This window comes from Bubalus bubalis, chromosome 8 (assembly GCF_019923935.1).
Source record: "Bubalus bubalis isolate 160015118507 breed Murrah chromosome 8, NDDB_SH_1, whole genome shotgun sequence".
Lineage (NCBI taxonomy): Eukaryota > Metazoa > Chordata > Mammalia > Artiodactyla > Bovidae > Bubalus > Bubalus bubalis.
In genome coordinates, this window is record NC_059164.1 from 52,576,834 (window position 1) to 52,602,923 (window position 26,090).

The following is a 26,090-nucleotide window of genomic DNA, read 5'->3' on the forward strand; positions in this document are numbered from 1 at the left end:
GTGGGATGAGCAGGCAGAAATATATGGGAATTGAGTATCTAAAAGATGATAAGTTCTTCCCTGGTGGCTTAAGAGTCTGCCTGCAATACAAAAGACCTGGGTTTGATCCCTGGGTCGAGAAGATACCCTGGAGATAGGAATGGCAACCCACTCCAGGATTCTTGCCTGGAGAATTCCATAGACATAGGAGCCTGGCAGGCTAGAGTCTATGGGGTTGCAGAGAGTACGACACGAGTGAGCAACTAACACACACACACAATGGCTTTGAATAAACAAGTAATGGGGGTGATGAAAAGTGGTGGGATTCTGATTATGCTCAAAGGATTGAGCCAAAAAGGATTTCCTGATGGAGAGAATGGCTATAAGATTTTTGAGCCGATCAACTCAAAGTACGGAGCTGCTGTTCACTCCAACTCTTTGTGATCCCATGGACTATACAGTCCATGGAATTCTCCAGGCCAGAATACTGGTGTGGGGAACCTTTCCCTTCTCCAGAGGATCTTCCTGACCCAGGGGTCGAACCCAGGTCTCCCGCATTGCAGGTGGATTCTTTACCAGCTGAGTCACCAGGGAAGCACTTTTCAAGATGACAAGACAGTAGGAGCCAACTATGCATTAAGTATGTGCATTTATGAGAGAGAAAGACCCTCCTCTCTGTAGAAGTTAGAGCTTCATTCTACTCCCATTGAATGCGGGCTAAATTTAATGATTCACTGCTAATAAGTAGGGAGAAGGCAGTGGCACCCCACTCCAGTACTCTTCCCTGGGGAATCCAATGGACGGAGGAGCCTGGTAGGCTTCAGTCCATGGGGTCGCTAAGAGTTGGACATGACTGAGCGACTTCACTTTGACTTTTCACTTTCATGCATTGGAGAAGGAAATGGCAACCCACTCCAGTGTTCTTGCCTGGAGGGAGAATCCCAGGGATGGTGGAGCCTGGTGGGCTGCCATCTATGGGGTTGCCCAGAGTTGGACACGACTGAAGTGACTTAGCAGCAGCAGTTAATAAGTAAAGCATAGAAAGGGAAAAGCTAGTAACTTTACAGTGGAGAAATCTGGCAGGTATTGCCTTAACTAAATGATCAAAGTTAACATCCCCAGTAATAAGACATGCTGACATCATTTCCTCTTTGTTATGTTATTATGATTAGGGTTCAGGAACTAAGGGGAAGTGAAAGAAGTAGAGGTATTTTCTAATTTAAAAGATTCTGTGATTTCTATGAAGACTGTACGCACAGACTTGTTTTGAAGGTTGAGAATCACAGACATTGTTTTATCCAAAGTCAGCTTTAAGATATAGGCATTTGGGGATACCAGAACTCAAAGAAGACGGGAACACAAATAATAGAACCTTTCCCTAGTTTACTCAACCTTCACTGAAACTCTTCTGGTTCTAGTGGTCATAATTTCTAAGAGATTTCAGTGGCCTTTGTGCCTGCAGTGTAGTTTTAAGATTGTATGTTAATATAGGCATATATATGTTAACCTAGATGGAAGGTTTTTTGTGTTTTTTTTGTTTGTTTAGCGGAAACTGTTGATTCAAGATGATACATAAAGGTCATTTTCAAAGACCTTCAGTGACTAAAAAATAAGCTGCAGATCTAGGACATATGACTTGGTTTATTTTACAAAAATTCTGCCTCCGTGTTTCCATTGTAGGAGCTTGCAGTTGCTGTGCTAGAAGAGAAGGCCTAAGGCAACTACTCACAGATCTAAACATGTCAGTTAATGGCCTGGATGTCATGCTGATTTTAAAGGCCAAAGAGTCTTCTGTATCTTATACATTTGACAATTCTTGTGTTTTATTTATTTTGGTTGGCATGTGGATTATAGTACCCTTCCAATATGTGTTACTTTGAAATGATGAATTAACATAATGGGTTAGATTGTACGCCTTTCATTTTCAAGCCCATTTTACAGATTTAGAAACTAAGAGTTGCTGACAAAAGGGCCAATGGTGATTGCAGTTGTGTGATCAGAAAGGGTTCACAGGACATTGCTCACCCAAATCTTAGGTGAATGAAGAAAACAAAAGTTGTAAAGCAGGGAAGGACAGACAGGGAGGAGAGACATGTCAGAGGTTTACTTAAAGTTTCTTTTTTATCCCATGTGCTAAATGCTTGCTTATGAGAGAGCTTTTGTGTCCACCCCCTTTAACAATATGCATTATGACCTCTTATGTTGCTCCCCAATTTTCCCCTGTACAAATAATCTCATATCACGATAGAGAATGAAGAAGAACACTCTGAGAGATCATCATGTATTAATCACTTTAGTTGTTTTAATAGAGGTAAAATGGAAGTTAGTCTTTGAATGTATTGCTAGAATCTCTGATTCCCCCAGTGACCCTGGATGGGTGGTGAGGCATCCTGAGCATTGCCAGCCCCTCATGGGCTGCGTGATCATTTTTGTCTTGCTTCATAAGAATGAAGTCTTCTAAGTTCATTAAAGGAGAATTTTTGTATTCAACCAAAATGAACTCAGTTTAGAATTAATGCTTGGTAATTAACCCATGCACATTTTCTTCTTTTACCCTAAAATATATTCTACTAGGTAATAAAAAGGTATTTTTTCTCCTTCAGGCATCACATCTCCATAACCTGCCTCTTGGCCTTAGAGAAGGCACTGTAAATGGAAGAGGGAGTCTCCTCATTTAATTTGATACATCAGGTCATCATCAAAATATTTATTTCCTGATCTTCCCACATAGCAGGTGACTAAAGGTTAATAAGAACGCAAGTGGAAAATAATTAAGGATGAAAATATATACAATAAAATTCAAAACAAATCAGAATAAATAAAGTTTAGTGTGACTGTTAGGTTAAATTGTCTTGATGCTCACTCCAATTATAAAATGTTGTGGTTTTTTTTTTTTTTTTTCTTTTCTCTTTTGAAGGACAGAGAAGCTTGATACATACAGTGAAACTATTCATTACTGACATATCTAGGAAATAATTTGAAGAAAAAAATACTGAAAACAATAACCAATTTTCTTAAAAATTAAGTTTCATTGCCCTTACCTATGGGCAATGCAATAGGCAGATAATATTTTGCTGCCATTTGCATTTTATTTCTCTTTTTAAATTATTTCTTAGATTTATTATTATTTGTTTAAATTTAGAACTATGTCATCTGTAAGTTTAGGGAATCAAATGCAAAATGGCCAAAATAGAAACTTACTTCTCTTTTGTATGAAATAAGTCTGGAGAGAGGTAATCCAGAATGTGTGGGGCAGCTTCAGGAAATACTTGGGGATCCAGACTCCTGTGTGCTTTTACCATGAACTTCAGCTTGCGGCCTCTGCTTTCCAGGTCTCAGTTTGGCTGGTAAAGTTCCAGCTTTCTGAAGTACGCTGCATTCCAGCAGGAAAGAGGAAGGCAGGCAGTCAGAAAAGGGCAGATTCCTCACTTAAGAAAACTTCCTGGAAGCGAAAAACATTTTCAATGAGTTCTATTCGTCAAAATATATTCATCTCTAAGAGGGGCCTGAGTCTTTTTATGTTTTAGCTGTGGTGCAACTAAAAATCAGACGTTGCTGTTATCAAGGAGGAAAGGGAGAAGATACTGAAGACAATTTATGTCTTCTGACATGCTGAGGGTATTAGTGTGACTAAGAAGACATTCTATGGTAAGAAAAATGTATTTATGTAAAGTTTGTAAATCATTGAAAGACAAAGTTTAGGTGACTATATTAATGCTACAGTCTATAAGGGTAAGATATACAAAATTTATAAGATAGTAGGCACCAGTACTGATTTTATCTAAAACTATGAAATCAAATCAATGTCTACCCATGTTCAGGTAAGCTAAAAATTCAAGAACCCTGATAAAAGTATCAGCTCCCTTAATTTTTCTGCAAATTATAATCTTCTGGAATAGTTTTCCCATGTGTCAACCTTGGATGCTGAAAATCTTGAAAAATAATTAAATGTTACATGAAATTCAGATTGAAGGTGTATCTTACCTGAGAACAAAATCATTCTAATTTTAAACTCTTCTTAGAAGGGAACAATAAAGAAGTGTCATCCATAAAAGAATGTGTCTTTTGTTCTTTTGTGAAGTTTCTTGGACATCAAACAAGCTTTTCTGAGCATTCTGAAAAATTGAGTGTAGATTAATAAAAACATATGAGTTAAATTGCCCTCAAAGTACACAGAGGCTTAAAAAAGAAATAAAACTGAGCAAAAGAAATGTGACATTGGTCTTATGCCAAGCTGATTTTTACATGTTCCCTATGGGAAGTATGTTGCTTTGCTTCATCTACTCCCTCATGCTTGTGCTCATATCAAACGTTTATGGAGCACCTTTGATTAGCTGGGCTCTTTTCTAGAAGCTGGGGACTGCAGCCAGGGAGACTTGGGATTTAATATAATCCAGCAGGAGGACAGAGCCTAAATAAGTAATTAACTGCAGTTGTAATTAATTACAAAAGAGACATGTAGGGTGTAAAGAGAGCATATGAAACTATATAACAATGTAAAAAATTTAGGAAAGGAAAAAAACTGATTAGGAACAGCATGAAGTTGATGAAATGAGTATATTTACAATCATAGACTTATTGTAGACTTTATGGTTAAGCTGAAGAAACTGTATGAAAAATGAAAATAATAAACTAATGACATTTGCAGGAGTGAAAAAACTTACATATGGTTTCCCCAATCAGTTGCATCAATCAAGATATCTTTATGTCTAATTTATAAGGGGAATATTTGGAAAGCAGAAGGACCACAGAGGAATAATCTCCTAAAATCCTATCCCACTCCTTGATTGATAATGCTATAAACAGTTTGTTGTTACAAAAACTGCTTAACTTTGCAGCATAGTTCAAATCATATATATTTTTTTCCTCTTTGTAAGACTCAAATGTAAGTTTCAAGGAAGACTACAGACAATATTTTACTTTGGTGATCAAAGCAATACTGATAAATTGCACCTTTGACAGTTGATCAGGCATCAATCAAAGTTATTATACATACTCAGTTTGTAGGTGGAATTACAGTGATGGCCATTAAGGAGACAGGGTATGGTGAAGGAAGGGCTTTATAGTGTTTCATGGCCTGCTAAGTTACCAGGGACAAAGGCTGAAATAATATTCTATTTATCATTGCAATAACTCATCAAAAATGTAACATCTTGTTGCACTTGATCTCAGACTATTTAAAAAATAAACAGGATTAAAAATCTGTTACAAAATGAATTTTCCTTCTTTTGCATTAAATACAATCTATTTTTCTTTGTTTCTCTCTCATTCTCTACATTCATCATTATTACTAGACCCTACTGTGGAAATACATCATGGTAATATATCAGGTGTTACGATAAGAGTGTATCTGGAATGACTTGCTGACGTTTGCTTTAGAGACTGGTGACATAGAGGTCAATTGTAATAATTGATGCTGCCCTATTTGACACAAATAAAAGATTCATGTAATGACACAGTGGGAAAACAGAAAGGAGTTTGAACCATGGACATGAAACAAGAGCTGGAGAGGAAATGAAAGAATCCTTAGAGTTGTGGAAGGAACTAAACAGTTGATTCAAGGTCAGAGAAGATGCAGTCTGTAAAGCTAATCTCAGACTATGAAAGTCATGGGGATGGGGGTGGGAAGGAGAGTGTTATAGATACAAGACAGCATCCGTGTAGGTCTGTAGATATCAGCTACAAACTCCAAGAGGATATTCACATAGACCATGATGTGTGCAGATATGCCCTCCACAATCTTTCCTGGTATCTTCAAACCCATCAGTTATTAATGTCAGAGGCAGCTCCCTGCTTTGAGATTTCCAGAGAGGTGGGAAGGGAATGTAGCAAAACAAGTAGAGCAGATAGTCAGAATTTCAAATGCGCAACATACCGTTTTTCCAATGTAGATTCTAGTGATAAACCCAAGGTGGACTTTAGGTTGTCCATCTGTCTTATATCTAAGACATAAACTCTCCTTCATCAGTGAAACTTGGTAATGGGCAGTGGATTTTACTGGAGGACGCTAGAGAACATAAGTTAGAACCTTTATCAAAAGCCTAGTGATAAGAAGTACAGTTGTGAAAAATTGAAGAATTCAGTTTGGCTCATTGGTACTTTTCCAGTCAGAGGTCTGTGTACTAGAACATCATTATTTGGCTCTTGGGTGAATGTGGCTTTTAAAATACCACAAGTCAACATTTAAGGACACGACTAACAGTCAAGAAGAATTTGTGGCTTCTGCTGAAGGAGTAACTTTTGAAACTCTATGAAAAGAAAACTCCCATTTTCAGATGCTCAGAATGCTCCACTGCAAGTGAAATTGATTGTATTTATTTTAAGGACAATGGGAAATTTAAAGCTCATTACATTCCTCTATTTGCATTGGCTTCCGGGAAGCTCACTGCCAAATTTGTCATCCACCTCCAGCAGATGCCGAGGCCAGAAGTCCTTTTCTTCATACTAGTCTAGCCTACAGCTTTGCTGATATCTTATCATTATTTTCCCTTTGTTCCAGTTTCCTCTCCCATTAAAAAAAAAAAAAATACCTTTAGTATTGTGCTTTTGTAGACTACTCCAATGTTATTATTGATCCAAGTAAAATATAAACAAATGCATGATTGCAAGATATAAAACTTCTCTATAAAGAGTAAATTCAGTAAATCTCAAAGATTAGTTTACATTTTAGGGTCTCATTGGAAGGAAAAGATTATTGTCTATCTCATTTAGTATGTTAAATGTTTTATTTATAAATGATGTAATAGGAAATTATACCTATGTGTACAGGTCCACAACATCTTATCCCAATTCTAAAATAAAATACACTTGGAAAACATTTTCTTTTCTATTTTGCAGTGAGTTTGTTACAAAACATGACCCAAATCAACTTAAAACTAAAGCTCTTAATTTATCCAGTGTGTGTTTAGGCAGTGTGTACACACTCTTTAGTTTCTCTGAGTAATAGAGTGTGTTTGACTCCAGGATGCTGTTTTAGGCCTGTGCTATGGCATGTATGGGTGATGCACACTATTTCTTTTATAAAATCAGAAAAATTATAACTGATACAAGTTATTTTGCATAAGGGATTGTGGGTTTGTACACAAATAGAATATTACTGTGAAGTTTCTGAAGACTTGCTGTTGTCACATGCTGAGAGCAATCTGAGGAGGGAGTTACCCTCCTCCTTATTTTTCTCTCCTTATTTTTAAGTCATGATAATTTTTAAGCAAAAGACCAGAAACTTTTTTCAGCATTCAAAGGATATTGTTCTTGTCTAGTTCTATGGCTTTAAAGACCACTTACCTTTCAGTATCCATAAAAACATCATATTTAACTTTTCATTGGGAAGACATGCTCCATTGCGTCTGTTTTGGTCATAAGATACCTGGTCCATGCAGACCGATCAGTCCAGTCAAATGTAGACCAGAAAGAAATAGCAATACAATCATAAGCCATAAATCAGTTGTCCTACAGTGATTAACTGCTTAATTTCTACCAGTGGTGCTAACAATTTTCTAAGAAATGCTGTTACTATATAAGGAAACTTAAAGAGACATAATACTATAGCCATGCCATGCAATGTGTGCGCTCAGCTGTGTCCAGCTCTTTGTGACCCCATGGACTGTAGCCCAGCAGGCTCCTCCATCCATGAGATTTCCCACGCAAGACTACTGGAGTGGGTTGCCATTCCTTTCTCCAGGGGATCTTCCTGACCCAGGGATCGAGCCCACATCTCATGCCTCCTGCATTGGCAGGTGGATTCCTTTCCCACTGCACCACCTGAGAAGCCCGTAATATTAATACAAGCTACTAAATTAGGAAAGGATCATTTTTAAGAAATGGGGAGGGTTGCCACATTCAAACTTCTACATGTAGGGGGAGTGGGAGAACACTTGCTTTTCATAATGGAAATACAACTTTTATTTAAAGAAATTTTAAAAGTTTAAGCAATCATATGCACTAGACATTGTGCACAACACTTTACCTTTATTATTTCATTTAATCTTTACAGCATGCTTGAGTTAGATACCATTATTTGTGTTCCAATAGACTTGGAAGGTCATTAACTATTAACTGAAGGTCATTCAGTTAATAAATTGAACAGACTTTTGAGTTTTTCAGAGTGCCTCCCCCAGGATCATTATGATCTGCTAAATTTATTTACCTTTGCTATCTTTTGATGAAGGACTGGGAAGCACAGACAGGAGAAGGAAAAGGTGGTGTAATTATGGCCATACAACTGGCTGTTGTTCAGTCTTTGATAAAAGTGTACCAGAAATGACATAGGTTCTTGACTCCTTAATGAAATATTTTGTTATTGTCTATCTAAAATGATGGACATGTATGGAGTATGTTATGGAGGAGAAGAAAATTTATTTTGAAAGAAGAGAAACAAATAGTTAACTGTTTGTTAACAAATGTATTGGATCAGTGAGTAGTGCCTGGGATACACTGGGAAAAAGTATAGCTCATGTGATTTTTCATATGTGTCACAAGCTTTAGCCCATTATAGATAGAGTACACTATTACATGTGCTGCAAATCCCTGTTCCTACATCCTCTTTACTGTGAGCCTAGAAAGTGAAGTGCTTGATTTCAAGTTTTCCTTGCAGCTAGAGGTATATGTGGGACCCAGTTCTGGCTAATGAATGGAAGTGGAAGTTTGTTGGAGAAGACTTCTCTAAGTAAAAGGACGAGCTTCCTAAGGAGAGGTCCTTCAGATTTCTGTTTCACTTGAACTTAGATGTAGTTTCTGAATGTGTAGTAATTTGTCATAATAGAAAGAATCACAGAAATGCTCACCAGCCACCCCCTTTCTTCATAAACTCCCCATGGTGTAAGCTTTTGGTCAGTTATTCAGTTTCTTCCAACCCAGTCTACTCCTAATTGATGCAAGTGCCATTGTATCTTTCCTGTTTTCTACACACCATCAGTATATTATGCCTGGATTTAGTTTCGGGAGTGCATGATCATAAAGGTTATATGGCAATTCCCAGTCCCCCATAAACTCTGGATAGCTTCCGTGTTTCTGTTTAAGACACAATAGTTATGTAAAGTCTAAAAATAAAATAAAATTAAAAAAAAAAAAAAAGACACGATAGGTTATTTCTCTTTCCCGAGACAGGCCAGAGCCATCCCCTCCTGTGTGCCTTTGGGTAATGCTGTTGCTTCTGCTGGAAACCCTCAGGGTCATCCTGAACTGTTGTCCCCCTTGTGAAGTCTTTTCCGATTCTCTCAGGCTCAGTGCTCGTGCATATCCTCCCATAATCCCCTTAACAATCTGTTCTTATCTTTACTATAATGCTGATTCTTTGGTAATCACATATTTACTTTCTTGTTTTTACCATTAATCTGCGAGCTATTAGAGGTCAGGGTTCGTGTCATACATGTCAGACACACAACAGGTGCTCAGTAAATATTTTGTTGTTGATTAATTTTTTCCTCCTTTGATTCCCCCTGAAACTTTATTCTTACTTCTTTTTGGCACATGTCATTAACTTTTCTTACTTTTTAACTCAGTGAGTGTGCTACTGGAGGCAAGGATTCTGCCTTACTTATCTTTGCATCTTGAACGTATTTTTAAGCTAAATTTATATTTGATGAATTGAATTGGGCTGTTAATAGTTAATATATTAAGCATATCTCAATTATCATGTTAATTGCTACTTCCCCTGGGGGTGGGGAGAGAAATGAGGGATGAACTGTAAGTATCCAGTTCACTGAAGGGGTTTTTAAAAATCTCTCATATTTAAGTTAAAAGTGAAAAATTAATTTGCTATAGAAAGAAACCCATTCCTACATTCCCTGATTCAGAAGTGTTTGAAGGATATAAAAGAAGAATCTGTTTTCAAGAACTTTCCAGTTTCCCCTCTCTAGTAGTCAATCCAGTTCAAGTGCAATTTAATAAGTTAATTGCAATATGTGATTGACAGAGGCAGGGGACAATGTCTGATGTGAGGACTTCTCTATAAAAAAATTATGATAATAACTAAGGATCCTATTATTTCATTAAGAACTCTATGTCTTGGCTGATGCACAGCAAGACTTTCTCAAAAATCTACCTTAGAAGTGATTGATATCAAGCCTGTATTTGTCCATTATGTCACCAAACCAGAAATGGAGAAAATGTTGATCAAGATCAGTGTGAACCTTAACTCTTGTGAGCCTAAAGGTCTAAAATGGGAAAGAGTATCACGTGGTAATTTGGTTGAAGCTGTCTTTTATCTTGCCAGGTTTACTTAGGAACTGCAGCATAAGAAGGTAATAAGCAACCATGAAATTACCTAGATTAAAAACAAAAACAAAAACTTAAAAAAAAAAAGTTTCCATGATAAATAAGCAGAAAAGGGGGCAGGGGAGTGGAGGCATTATGTAACAAAAATGAATTTAGAATAATAAAAATTAAAAAAACTCATAAATATGATTTTTTTTTAAAGTTGTCTTTCTGGAAACCAAGAGGCTTTAGTTTTAAGTATTTTGTTTCTGAATCAGAAATTGCAATGAAGCTGTGCATGAAGAATGCACTTATGTCTATTTTTTCACATTTCAGAGAATAATTTGATATTCACACCATTAAATGTTATTTTTAAAAATTGAATTATATTATTTCAATATTTGGTCGCCTTAAAGCAATATTCCTAAAGTGATTTTTCCTGTATACTAATTTTCAATAAAATGTTAAATGGTGGAATACTTCTTAAATTTTAGCATTTTATATAGAGTTTAAGAAAACATTTTATTGAATGTGAAGCAATGGAGGAATATAAAAAGATTTTCAACATAGTAAAGTATTTTTTATTAAAAATAAAGGGAAAAAATAATATCGAATGGTACTTAAATGCAAAAATGAAGTTACATCACAAAACTTTTCCTCCCTCCCAAGTAGATATATCTCATGCTTCATTTTGCAGCAGGATAGTTGTTCATCTAACCTAAACATTTGCAGTAACTGATTTATTCACCACTGAAAATCAAATCCATTGCAGCTCAGATAATTTCTCTGCATTAGGAAAATGAATAAATTAAAAAGTCGGCTTCAGCAATTTAGTCCTCAGCAATTTAGAGATTCTGCAAGCTCAGTAGATGTCAAAACCTGCTGATACCTAACAGAGTCAACTCCAAGTTTGTGTATCCCGGTCCACTCTACCTTACCATCAGGCAGTACATGTGGAAATAGAAAAGCAGCTCTCTAATTAATCAAAGTCAGATGTGCCTGAACGCCTGGAGTTGCTGCTGATCCTTGTCCCAGCTTCTCCCATGTTCTCGCTCTATGTTTTTACCTTGAAAACTTCTGCTCTGAGCTGGGAATGCCTGAAGGGCTTGCACGGTAAGTCAATGTGAAATTATCTCAGCAGGAAGAAGTTGCTTTTCAGCTTAAATGATTTAAGGCAGCAATTTTTCACACTCTCAAACTCTGACAAACGCCCAGATTGCCTCTCATGTCTGACTTCAAAATATTCAAAGAAAAGCTATTTTTATTAAAAACACTCTAGAGAAAATTGTATGTCACTTGTTCTCTGATATAACTTCATTTCTCCTGACAGTGACAATTTTCACCTCAGTACAATTTCTTTATTTTTTCCAAAGCTAATTCTGCTTAATATTAGTATTTATACAAACTCTTATCAACTTGTCTCTGTGAAATATTCAAGGGTGTCAGGTAAATGTTGCTCACTGTCATTCATCTTCTTTGGGTGTTCAAAGTGATCAATCGATTTATAACTACACTTAGTTACTTTGGATATTATTGTTTTATTTGTAAGGGAGAACTTAACAGTTGTTAAAACCCCTTGTTTGATAAACCTGTTCCTGCAACAGCAAGGATTTCCAAACTTGATGACACGTATCTGTTGCCAAAGATCATAAAAGTTTACATTAATAAATCTATTTGTTCTATGCCTTTAAATAAAGCAGGTAATACAGTGCATGTTTTGTCTTATGCAGCTTACATGTTAATAAGATTACGGTGGATGTCATATTGCACTGAAACATCACATTTGCTTTATTATGAATGCTGGCAGTGCAGAAACATCACATTATAATCACTTCAAAAAAGAAATATATTCTGCATATTTTCATATGTGTTTATAATTCCACTAAACCTCAGTAGAATCAAACTCAGTAGGGACAAGAATGACAGAAGGTTTAATGTTCCAGAGTCTGCTGAAATCTTGGTGCACTGATATAGCAGGATGGTTAATATGTATAAGGTTACTTGTGACCTGTGACCTCAAAGCATATCTTCTGGCCTTATCACATTTCCATGAGAAAAAGTAACCACCGGCTTGTGAATTTCCCACAAATATTTTGGAGCTTTTTTAAAGGGTTAATTCTGTTTCTCACTGTGAAAGCCTGAAGTAAAGTGTTTATGAAGGTAATATGAGCAGTAACCATTATCCAGGTACTGCAGCGATGGAACAAACTCCTTTTTTAAGTATATGTACCAATTTCCTAGAAGTATGCCTTTTATATTCCACTAAATGTTTCATTTCTAAATAAAACTGGATCATTTTTTATTTCATTTCTATCCATCATAAAGAAAAGGAAAGAATTACCTTGCAGCCTTCTTCACACACAGTGCTGGGGTCGCATCAGTGGAAGTACATCAAATACAGCAGGGAAGTGTGTTTCATAAATTTCAGTGTTACAACACTGTAATACACAGCTCCAACACGAACACCCCTGCTCGAGAAGTTGTCATCTTTCCAGTCTGTGACTTGAAACATGTTTTTTTTGTTTGGAAGCCACAGCTACTTTGATTTTGCTTAACTTCTTTAAGTTTTACCTACCATAGTTATCAGCTCACCAAAGGGAAAAACGATTTATGTTTTAAGACATACTTAAACATAATCTGTATGTTCCTCGATATTGAAACATTTTTAAGATAATTTTTGGATATATGATGAAATCTGTGAGTAGTTGATAGTTAACCTAAGTAATTGTTGAGAAGTCAAAACTTTACTGGTAAAGCAACTTTGTGTACACACACACAGAGGCACATCAACATGCTTCTCAGAAGGTTTTAAAGTTTGTTACGTGTTAAAGTTTACTTGACATTAAAAAAATGAGTATTCAATAAAAATGTTCATGATAAGTATATTATTTCTTCTGCATATTCAAAAGAAGAAGCTGTGCTACAATATTGTTTAGGATTCTTATTTCTTATGGATAAATTCAAAATATGTTGTAATCATGAATTGGTTAAATGCTTTGTTTCTATTTTACAATACATGCATACAGGTGGGAAGAAATCATAGGATTTGTTTCCTAACTAAAATATTTGCACCTTTATCTTATTGTATATTTTAGCTGTGTTATGGGAGAATAGAAATTGCTATTTGATTATCTCATATATACCAATGAGATTATTATTGAGCCAAAGGAATTTACATTAAGCTTTATATTTTAATTTAAAAATGAGTCATTCTATATTCTTATTTATAAAATTATACTATTTACAAAAATACCTAATTTGATCATTTAAGATCTTAAGAAATTCCCTATTGAACATTAAAATAAATATTTTAATATCTATAAAGGGATATATAAATGATAATACACAAATATATGAACTAAATTTGTGTGTATTATCCATTTATATATAATTTAGCCTTATACTGGTTGGTTCACCAAAACCATTCGGTGAAATATATTTAGTATTTTATGTTTCAATTCTTTTAAAAATAAAATAAGGGTTTATTATTTAAATTTATGTTTTTATTTTATCCTTAGTGTTTAAGTGTATTGTATTTGAATAATTGTTTATGGGATATTTAAAATATGAAATGTAGGAAAAATTGAAAACTTGGTAGAACACACACATACATCTCAGCCCTTATGTTTAGGTTAAGAAATAATTCAGCAACGCCACTTTAAGCAATCCACAGAGTCCACCTTTGTCCCTGAATCTAGTCTAAACATTTTTGTAATACAAAAAAGAAATTATCTGGACTTTTTCAATGTGATCTATGCCAAGAAATCAAGGAAAGTGATAAAAGCTGAAAGAGAGAGTATGCATTAGTGAATATTTATATTGGCAAGATCTGAAAATTTTATAAAAGTAAAACAAACACAGAGGTTGCTTATTTCTGAAAGGAAATTGGCCTCACTGAATTTCTTTCAGGAAAACATTATTGCTCAAAATGATATAAATCTCTATTGCTATCTCTAGCAAATTAACTTGAAATGCTGGCAGTGCCAAGAAGGTGCATTAAGTTTTCTCTTGTTTACCTTTTCCTAATCACTATAAAAATCCTTAGTGAAACAATTATTCTTTAAACAATCAGGACAATATATCTCTATAAAGGAGAAAATCGATTTAACAACAAAACTAGATTTATCTCTATTGATCATGAGGCGTTCAGTGTAATTTTAGTGAATTATGCCTGGCTTTCATTTCCTAGCAGAAATTTTTCAGTGATGCTCGAAAGGCAAATTGCAAAACTACTGCCGTGATCTTTTGCATGCTATTTACCTGTCCTAATCATGTCTTAAAAAAAAAAAAAAAAGACATATACAGGAGACTGAACCAAATATTTATTTTCTGTTACATGAAACAGTATAACTATTGTGTGTGCCTTATTTAATAGACTTACCTAGGAACCTGATATCATTTCTTTCAATTCATTAGTAAAGAAATCAGGTCTCTATAAAAGGATTCAGTGTTAACAAAACAAATCCAAGTTTATCTTATGAGAACAGAATTAGAAAGATTAAAAAGCAACATGATTTTTTCTTCTTAAATATGAGTTATTTTTAAAGATATTGTTAACACTTTCATTTTAGCAACTTCTTGTCAAGCAAGAAGGAAACACAAAGGAACTGGAGGCAGATCAAGAAAGATTTAGTATTTATACCGCTTGAAGAGAAATATGAAAATATGAATGTTCCAAAAATATCTTAGAGATGTTGTCATATTGTTATAAGTCATATTGGCTTATTTCTCTTTCAGTAGAAATGAAAATACTCGAGCTAAATGTATTTGGTCAATGTAGTCATAGAATATTTCTTTCTGTGAAATATTGTACATTGTCCTCTTTTGCTGCAAGAATTAGAAAATTTTATAAATAAGTCAGTCCTTATTTAGAAAAGGGTAATTAAGAAAAAGCATGTTCATGCAAGAAGTTTAAGCAAGGAATATACCTAACCATAAAATTAAAGAAATTTCCTGTGTAAACCTTAAATCACATTTTAATAAACAAAATAATGTTATTATTCAGTCAGTAGATAATAATTTTCTTATTTTATAAATTGTAACTTTTGCTTTTATTATAAATAATGTAAATGATGTGCTTGCTAAATCAAATAAATAGAGGATAATACACTAAATTAACCCATGTGAAAGACTAACTCATTTTACTGTTGCTAAAATTTGAATTCACTAATTCAGGTCAGTTCAGTTGTTGCCATGTATTCTTAACAAAGTTCATTCTCCATAGCTATTCAAAAAATACAAAGTAATTTTTATTTTGTTACATTAATGATACCTCAAGCTATTTTCCATCACACTTAAAGACATTGGTGGTGTTTTGTGTATTCATGCAAATTAGTGTTAATAAAATTGCTGTATTCAATTCTAACTAAATTTATAAAAAACAGCTTATTAACATGAATAACATTCCAAAAAGTATCTAACATCAAAGGGGAACAGTTTATGACACGTAAGAAAGGAAAAATTTTAATTTGAAATATTGAAGTTATATTCAAATGCAATATAATCATCCTTTTTAAACCATTGACCATTAATTAAAGCAAAATTGACAGAATTTATTGAGTTTAAAATATTAAATGTGATATATAAAAGCATATCTATTGAAAACCATACAAATCACCTAGACTAGTAAAATACGTTAAAATTGATCCCATAGATCTAGGCAGATTATAATCATATTTATAACATGTAACCCTTTGTTTAAAATTGATAATAGTAATATGAATGTATCATTATGATATTGAATTGCAGCTTTCAAATTAGACTAGTAAAACTTTTAGAAATAATATTTTTAATTTGTTTTCCTATAATATGAATAGTTAATCTAGGATATCATATTTTAGTGACAAATTTACTGTTACAGGTATACAATCTTATCCTCAAATGTAAGTAAACTGAACTAGTTGTATACATAGTTTCTTTTAAAGAAAAATGGAAAATACCTAGCGGTTTTCATAAAAGAGGTAGTTGCTAAACTGAATTTTAATAAACCAATAAAGTAATGTTATTTTCAATAGGTAATAATTGCCTTTATATAAACTCAAAAATATTGTTTAGAGTGATTAATATACAATGCTCCATTATGCATCTGGGAGTGCTGATGCATAATTTTTAGTTCTAACGTTATTATGTAATTGAGAGAACATGTTCATTTGCTCTAATAAGTACTAAGATGCACTTAATAAAATGAAATGTAATAATACTTGTAATTTAATCTATTCATGGAAGTAATTTTAAAAAGTCTACCACTTTCCTTAATGTGGATACCATTCATAATTTATAAAGTGTTGTGATGCAGAATTGACAATGCCATTGTTTTTTACACTTTGAGATGATTCTGCAGGCTTCGTATCATCTGCATACCAACCTCAGGATTATCAAGGGCAAACAAAAGATAATTAATACCAGAAACAGGCAAATGCAGGAACTACTGACTGAGGGTTCTCATTTAATGTACGACTTCTGAAAACCGGAAAATGAAATAACCATAGAAAAGCTTCTCTGAAAAAAATATTTCAATATTCTATTATTTTTATAAACCTTGCCCCAATATCCCAGTTTGTAGAGGTATCTTATCAAAGAGCATAGTTTCAAGGTGGTATAGTCATCATCTATAATGGAGTTAGAAAATGTTACTTTTAAAGAGTGAATTTCAAATTATATATTTTATAATTTTAGTTTCCTTAATGCAAATTATAATCATTAATTTATTTATAATGTGTGTAAAAGCATGGAAAGCAAACTACTGCCATAATAACTTCTATCATGTTTTAACATTTACTAACAGGGTACAATAAAAAGGAAACAATTAGACTATTTCATACTTAGCTGTAGTTTATATAACATTATATACAGATATTATGTGTATAAATGTTGAATCTAAATCATTAAAATGTTTATGCACGTGAAATAATGCTAGTAGCAGAGAATATGCTATGTTAACCCTGACTATAGTACTATCTTGCTACTTAAGTGAAGTTATTTATATTTTCCAAACCAAATTCCCTTTAACTTTCTGTAAATTGCTATTCATGTGATTCATATATATTATGGGTATTTTCATTTTACACTACAATGCATAGCAATTGTCAAATGTTTTAAATACTGAACTTCTAAAGTTCTGAAATAATAATTATAAAATTATGTTTGAAATAAAATGACAGTTCATAACAAATTCAAGTATTAAAGACTTTTTAAAATGTTTAGGCTTCTATGATAAAGTATCATTAACAATTTTAACTGAAGTGGGTAAGTTAGTGACAAGTCTCAGAGTTTACAATTATAAAAGAAAAAAGAATCTTATTGGAATATGGTGTTTTTTTTCCCATGGATATAATCACAGTTCAAGTCCTCTGGAAATAATTATGCATTTTGGAGCTCTGATATGATACAGTTGCTAGTTCATTTCCCAAACACCACCATTAAGTGGATATTCCATAAAAACTCTCATTGGCAATGTGATTGAGAAGGGTTTATTTCCTTTTAAGTTAATTTTTTTTCTTGTTTTATGTCAATACCAACTATTCTGCACAACTTTCAAAAGAGGTCAAAAGAGACTATATGTCATATTTAATTTAATTCTTTTCTACGTGGAGCCTGGGTTAACTGTACCATATGATCAACTTTTAAAGTATCAAGTCATTGTCTATAAAAGTATGCACAGTTAATAATAAAATAAATCTCTCTTATGCCACACAATTGTTAAATAGGTTGGTCCTATCTCCAGCTTCTTTCCTCCACATTTATTTTCCTGTTGTTATGTCCCAGGGCCCATCTTCAGTTTTCTATCCCTTCAAGATTATCTTCTCATATTTCCCATTTAATGACCACAACAAAGCCTATCTTCAGTTACCATCTACTGTCCTGAAACTCTCTTCTAAAATTTAGGCCTAATCCAGGGGATCTTCCTAACCCAGCAATCAAACCAGGGTCTCATTATGAGCTCCCAAATGAGCGTGTGTAAAAATGTATCATTTACCTCTCCTTTTCCCACAGCCTCCCCTGGTAGTTCATGTGGTAAAGAATCTGCCTGCAATGCAGGAGATGCTGGTTTGATTCCTGGGTTGGGAAGACCCCCTGGAGAAGGGATAAGCTACCCACTCCAGTATTCTTGGACTTCCCTGGTGGCTCAGATAATAAAGAATCCACCTGCAATGCAGGACCTGGTTTGGATCACTGGGTTGAGAAGATCCCCTAGAGGAGGGCATGGCAACCCACTCCAGTATTCTTGCCTGGAGAATTTCGTGGCAGGCTACAGTCCATGGTGTTATAAAGAATCAGACATGACTGAGCGACTAAGCACAGCACAATCAGTGACATAAGCCTAGAATCTAGGAGTCATCCTGGATTTCTTCTCAGTCCTTATTAATTCAACCAAAAGTCCTACTATTTTACTTCCTCAGGATATCGTCTCTTCATTCCCACTGCAGCTTCTAGAAGTTATCACTATGTCTTACTTCCTAATAGTTCTTTCCATCTTCAATTTTAAACACTTCAAATCAATTTTCTAAATCAAAAGTCAGCAAACTTTTCTATAAAGGGCAAAACAGTGAAAATTTCAGGACACACATCCAGTCTCTATTGGCAACTATCCAACTCTGTAAGTTGTAGCAGGAAAACAGCCATCAACACTAGTAAAAAGATAGATGTGGCTGTGTTCCAAAAAAACTTTACAAAAAAAAGCAGATAGATTTGGCAGATAGGCTTTAGTTTTCTGACTCCTGATCTAAATTATTCCCAGAGTAAAATTTCTAAATGGCAAATCAGATCCCATTGCTAGCTTATTTACTCATCACTTTTCATCATCTGCAAAAAAATTCTAACCTCCTTGTGATGATATAAAGAATCTTTATGGTATTGTTTCTACTTTCCCCTGCCACCCACACACTCTGTATGTGTCCCTTTCCATCAATTTATAGTTGTCTAAATCATCATTCTTTATCTGTTTGTCTTTGCACAGGTTAGTCCTATTGTACAGGATAAAAGAATGTGCTTTATTATTAATTTTCTTGCTGTTATTTTCTACCCATGAGGATGAAGACCATGTTTTACTCACCTTTGTATCTGTTAGTTCAAGCAGATTGATACTTATTGGTGGTGACTTAAACAGTTTAAGGTAAATAATCACTGATTTCATTGCTTGATTATATGTCCAACTATATCAAATAAGTTGAGCTCTTCTTTTAATCATGTACTGATAAACATTAGTCTAAATCAAGGCACATAACAAGGCACATGACTGGCTTAACTGTTTCTACTAAAATGACCCAGAATTGTGCTAATTTGACTGAATGGAAAGATTTTATTATAACTAAAGCTACAGTCTTCTTGATTTAACTGAAAAATTCAAGAAGATTTTAGTTACATATGTATTTTAGTTACCTTCAGAAATGCCTTGTGGCAGTTAAAGATGGCCATATATTCTTGACACATGTCCTGTTGAGATATAGAGTCTGTTTTTCTCTCTCCTAGAATCTGGGCTGGTCTATGACTGCTTCGATCAAGAGAAGTGATGCCATGCCATTGCTGGGACCAGCCTTTGGAAAGACTGGCTGTTCTGTCCTGATTTCTTGGAGCCCCGAGCTGCGTTTTAGAAAGTCCAGCTTTGTATAAGTTCATGCTGAAGCTGCAGAAACCATGTGTAGAGGCACTGGGGCCACATGGAAGGAAAGAGTGGTCCTGTTGTGCTCTACTCTCCAGGCATACTTGTCAAGATTATAGGGAGTAAATGAACCTAAGTGGAACCTTCCAGAGCAGATCAGCCACTAACAAAATACTGCCAAGCGACCTCAGTTGATGCCTATGGAGTAGGAGAATTGTTCAGCCAAGACCTATCAAAATTTGAAAGAAAAGAAAAAAAGTCACTCAGTCGTGTCCAACTCTTTGCAACCCCGTAGACTAGACAGTCCGTGATTCTAGGCCAGAATACTGGAGTGTGTCGCCTTTCCCTTCTCCAGGTGATCTTCCCAACCCCAGGGATTGAACCCAGGTTTCCTGCATTGTAGACGGATTATTTACCAGCTGAGCCACAAGGGAAGCACAAGAATACTGGAGTGGGTAGCCTATCCCTTCTCCATTGGATCTTCCCAATCCAGGAATCAAACCAGGGTCTCCCACACTGCAGGCGGATTCTTTACCAACTGAGCTATCAGGGAATGTGAGCAGGTAACGATTTTTGACCCACACAGTTATGAGATAGGATTAAATAGTATTTTGGAACACATGGTATATAGCAATAGATAACATAAAAAAAGACATTTAAACATGTAAGATACATGAATTATAATTTGTAAGTAATGGCTGAAATTATAGGATTTCATACTGTGAAATGACTTTTATCCATGCATTTAATACAATCAATACATTATCTTAATCTAAAACAATTTCATTTCTCTATTTTAAGTAATCAAACTTGGATAAATAATAAGTTATTTACATGATATTTTTATTCAAAATGAGGCTCTTTACCAAAAACTGTTTAGTGCATTTTATTTATTTAGAACTTTATCTTATTAAGCATTTGATGTAGAGTATGTTATTCAACTGATTCATATATACCCCTAAATTAATCCCATTACAACAGATATATGGGAAGCAGGGACTTGAAGAGGAGATGGCTTGCTTCAGATCACTCAGTGAAGATAGCAAATCAATACTAGAATCTGGAGTTTTCAGAATCAGTGTTCATTTATCTTTTAACTTTATCCATGTTGTTTCTGGGGATTCTCAGGTGGCGCTAGTGGTAAAGAAGCAGCCTGCCAATGCAGAAGACACAAGCGATGCAGGTTTGATCCTTGGGTTGGGAAGATCGCCTGGAACAGGAAATGGCAACCTGCTCTAGTATTCTTTTTTTTTTAATCTTTAATTTAAGGGTAATTGCTTTACAGTATTATGTTGGTTTCTGCCAAACATCAACATGAATCAGCCATAGGTCTACATATGTCCCCTCCCTCTTGAGCCTCTCTCCCACCTCTTCTCCCCATCCCACACTTCTAGGTTGTTACAGGGCCCCACTTTGAGTTCCCTGAGTCATACAACAAATTCCCATTGGCTCTTTATTTTACATAAGGAAATGCATGTTTCAATATTGCTCTCTCCTTACATCCCACCCTTTCCTTCCTCCCCACCAGGTGCCTGGAAAATCCTATAGACAGAGGAACCTGCTGGGCTACAATCTATGGGATTGCCAAGAGTCAGACACGATAGCACACATGCACATTGTCTAGTATCAAGCTGCCAATATCTGAAACTTCTATGCCAACATTTTATGTAAAGTCTGATACATATCTCAGGATACACACCGAAACGTTTCCTTGAATTAACTCATGTGATATCTTCTAATGACAGTAGGGATCGTCTGTCTACACCTAGAGAACACTTTTGGTTTAATATTTAACGCTAATGTATGAATGAGTAGGACTGTTTGAAGACTGTAATTATTAGGGAATTTAAATCAGAAACTTAGTATGTATAAGCAGTATATTTGTATGTATAAGCATTTTATTTCCATGTTTGCTGAATATGAATTTCAGGATTCAAAAGTTCAGCACAATTTTCACCACTATTAGTCTTTGAAACATACAAAACACTATACTCTCTGTACTATTTATATGCACAAGAATCAGCTGACATGTGAGTTAATCAACTATTGAAAGAAGTTGTTTTAGTATTACAGATCTAAACTATAAATCTGTATTACCATCCAGTTTTCTTCTTAGGTTCTTTCTTTTTGCCTTAAAAATTCCTCCTAATATCCCTAATTATTTCCACTGTACCAATATTTTTAGAAAATTATATTCATTCTCATTGTTCATATTCCTCAAATATCAGTAGGTTATCATCTTAACCATTAAGTGCTGCGTAACTATGTTCTATCAAGTGAGATCCTGTAAGCTTTCTTCATTAATTACTGTCACCTTTTCTCTTAATCATTTTGAATTTTTGAAACTTTCTTTAATTTGCCTTCTCAAATTGGGATACCTAAAATTAAACGTGCTATTCAGAGTTTTTCATTGTAGCCTTTCTCATTGCCTTACAGTATTAATCATAAGATTATTTACCTCTTTTAAGGGTTTCATTTTCAATGATGTCCTAGTTAAGATGCATTCAAAAAAATTAAAATGCCATAGTTGAAGCACAAGCCTACAATTCTATATTGACTCTCTGAATAGTAAAACTTACTGTGTACTAAGACATCAATAGAGTGAGGTAATAAAAAAAAAGGAGAAAGATTTCTATGAAAGCTGAGAAATACCGGAGGTTTTCTGAAACAAAAATTTATGCATTGTTGTAGGCAAAGGATTTCATGCCAGGTCATTGACTTGTGTCAATCTTAGAGAAGTTGCTTTTTATTTAAATATTTCCAGAAAAGACTGACTGCCATAGGACAGTTGTTTATGTGCATTATTGGGAAACGTACACATTTTAAAAGAATTTAAACTTAGCTCTGTCTTGTGTATATGAGTGCATGCATGTTTGTATAATGTATATAATTTTCCTCTGCTCAAGATAGTAAAAATAGTCACCCCAACTGGATAATATTACAAATAATAACAAGTGAAAATGCAATTTTCTAACTAGTGATGAAGGCAAAAAATCCTTCCAGACATTTTCCCATGAAATATTGTATCTATACACTTAGTCACTTTGCCACTATAAAACTATTTCTTCTAGAGTTCTAATATTGAAATGCTGTTAAATATTTGGAAGTCTTTGAGAAACTGTACAGTATCTAACTAATAGTAGACAGAATGGATAAGCATTCCATTTTCTCGAAAAATAATTTTCAAAATATTCTGCCTACATCAAAACATTTTCTTACCTAAATATTTTTATACAGTTTTGCATTTGGGGGATGTTTTTCTTGAAATGCTTTCCTTTTGGGGGTGGTATTCATCTTGATAAGTAGTTTCTATTATCAATGATAGAACTACTGAAGAATAGAAAAAGAGATGTTAAAAAAGAAATCCAGATAAAACTATGAGGATATGTTATAAAAAACAAAAACAGTGCTTGCTAGATCATGAGCTGATTAATTAGAGAAGAAAACAAATTCTCCTTCTTTCATTCACTGAATCTTATATATGATTGTGCACCTACCTGAGTGGGGGCACATGATGGCCTTTAGTGGCCTGGAAGTCCTATTTGTTCAGTCCTGGTTCTCATCAAACTTACCAGTAGTTGTATTCACCAGCATGAGAGTAGATTCTGGGTATGAAATCAAAAGAAGGAGGAAATATGAAGAACACCTCACAGAGAATAAATTTCATGAGGATAATGATTTTGTAAGATAAGAGCTAGACTTAATTAAGTATCATTACTGATTAAGCACCGTGGTAAGTACTTTCTGTGTATTAACTCATTTAATCATCATAACAACCCTAATTATTATGATTCTCATGTGATGGATGAAGAAGCTGAGACACAGAGAGGTTAGGTAATGTTCTACACTCTAACTGCTAGTATCGGAGTAGAGCTGGTAATTGAATCAGGAAGTCTGGTTCCGTCTGCCCTAATTACTCCAGTGATTCTCAAACATCAGAGTATATCCAAATCACTTGCAGAGCTTATTAGAACACTGATTCCTGGGCTCCATCCCCAGAGTTTCTGATTCATTATGTCTACAAAGCAGACCAAAACTTTACATTTCTAATGAGCTCCCAGGTAATTCTGATGCCTTTGGAGCGGGGACCACACCTTGAAAACCACTGTTTACACTATACTCCCTTTTAGGAGTGATTCTTGACAAGCCAGATAGCATATAATTTTAGGTTCTGTAAAATTTTGCTTTAAGGGATTTAAATGTTTACTTATATCAAAGCAAATAATGGATCAACTCACAGAAATGGTGGACATTCTAATAAAGCTAACCGTTAGAAAACATAAGTGGGCACAGATTCATTTATTCGTAATCGTAATCATTTATTTAATTGCAAATCATAGGTTTAGGGCTTGAAATACAGTGAAGGAAAATGTATTGGCCTTGCTCTCAAAAAATTCAGTCTAGGAACATGTATAAGCAAACAATTGAACAATAGTCTCATGAGTTTTGCAGTGGTGAGGCTGTGTGGATTGAAAGGGTCAGAAACAGTTTCACAGAGGAGGTTTTGAGTTGTCGTAAAGTGCGAACTGAAGTTAACAGTGATATGCATTCTAGTGAAGAGGGTATATGCCAAGTTATGGAGATGAGAAAGGGCACATTGAATATTGGAAATTATTAAGAATCTGACTGACTACAGCTCAGGGTTGGAGCAAAGGAGTGGAAGGCTAAGTAAAATAAGATTAACATCAATATCTAGGAATATATGAAAGCATGGTGACTTCCTGGACTTTGGATGAGAAGTCATTAAGAGGTTTTAAGCAAGAGATGGGTTCAGTGGTGCTTCCTAGGAAGGTGACTGGCAAATGCAGAGTTAACAGTGAAAACCTAGAAACTGTTTGGAGACGACACTGTAGAACAAGTGTCCTTGTCCCTTAGCGGGAAGGAGTCCAGTCCAGGCATGAAAGGATATGGGAGTGATCTAAAATAATGGCTGTGGGGTTGAATTAAAACAAGTAGGTTAGGAAAAAGTCACATCTGAATGGTGCTATTTTAAGTGTTTGTATATTTTAATCCACATATTACTTGGAAGAAACCCTACATCCATACTATTATTTATTTATTTATTTTTGGTACAGATAAAAAAACTAAGCACAGAGAAACTGGGTCATTTCCCCAAGGTCACACTGCTTGTCAGTGGTAGAACCAGACTTTGAACCCAAACTCTAGAGTCTGCTTTCATGTCCAGGTCTAGTGATGAACTGGATATGGAAAATAAAGGGAAAATAAGGTATTTAGAGTACTTTCCACACTTAACATATATTTAGGCCAGGAAATGCATACACAATATCCATCGTCTATAGCCTGGTCATCTAATCCATTCAAATGATGATCTAACAGAGTTAATAGGAAACTGGACATCTGTTTCAGCAGGTTTTCCTAATGGGGTTCTCCAAGGCTGGAGTGAACTCAATGCCTAGCAGAGCATGCGATCAGTGAGACAGGTACCTCCTCTGGTGTTATCACTCCCGCACAGGGATGGCGCATACTCTCCTGGCCTCCCATGCTGATGTTAGAGTTGTAACCACAACCACCATGTGATTAGCTCTGGGTCCCTCAGCTCTGCTTCAAACTTTGTTCAGTTTAGTCACCTTTTTTTTTAAACCAAGGGTCTGCCATTTGTTAGTTTACTAGGTGATGGGGGCATAGAAATAAAATAGTCCTGGCTCAGGAGAACCAGCTATGTATGTGTACATTTCACTATAATATGGTGCTATGGTAGCCGATGTATAGGGTGCTACGGAAAACGAACAGATCAGGATCAGAATCACACAACACTTTGGAAGTATGGCCACAGCCACAAAACTTCTCATCATTTCCCCAACAAGTGACTAATGCTCCTCTCTGTCTTTCACAGTGAAGAGGAGGAAAAGGAAATCAAATAAGAAGACACAGAGGAGAAGGGAAGGCAAGCTTCTTCATTGTAGCTCTCCAGCATGGTGGACTTAAGGTACCAGCTCTTTCTGAGAGAATGGGATAGTAGATCCATGTGGTAGGAAGAATATTAAGGCATTTCTAAAACTGAAGAGTCTTTATTAAAAAGACATACCCTTCTTGGAATTTAAGAGACAGATATAGCTTTCTAGCCCTAGTCATTTTACCATCTGGGAAAGAAATGCCTTCATGTATGGGGTCGCACAGAGTCGGACACGACTGAAGCGACTTAGCAGCAGCAGCAGCATTAGACCTGGTTAAGCATCATTACAGGGAAGACGCAAACCACAAACCAGATCCAAAAAAAGTACCTTGAACTTTCTTTTAAATATTAGGTTTCTGTGACTTGAAAGTCCAGAGAGGATTTTTAGGAGTACAGTTGGAAAGT

At 35.0% G+C, this 26,090-nt stretch overlaps 1 long non-coding RNA gene across 1 annotated transcript in view; it reads left to right on the forward strand.

Moving 5' to 3' along the window:
- Positions 1-26,090, forward strand: part of LOC123334711 — a 228,860-nt gene that overhangs the window by 125,524 nt on the left and 77,246 nt on the right. The window contains exon 3 of the long non-coding RNA XR_006552766.2: positions 25,626-25,718. This is a non-coding gene — a long non-coding RNA (uncharacterized LOC123334711). The remainder of the gene's footprint in view (positions 1-25,625; positions 25,719-26,090) is intronic.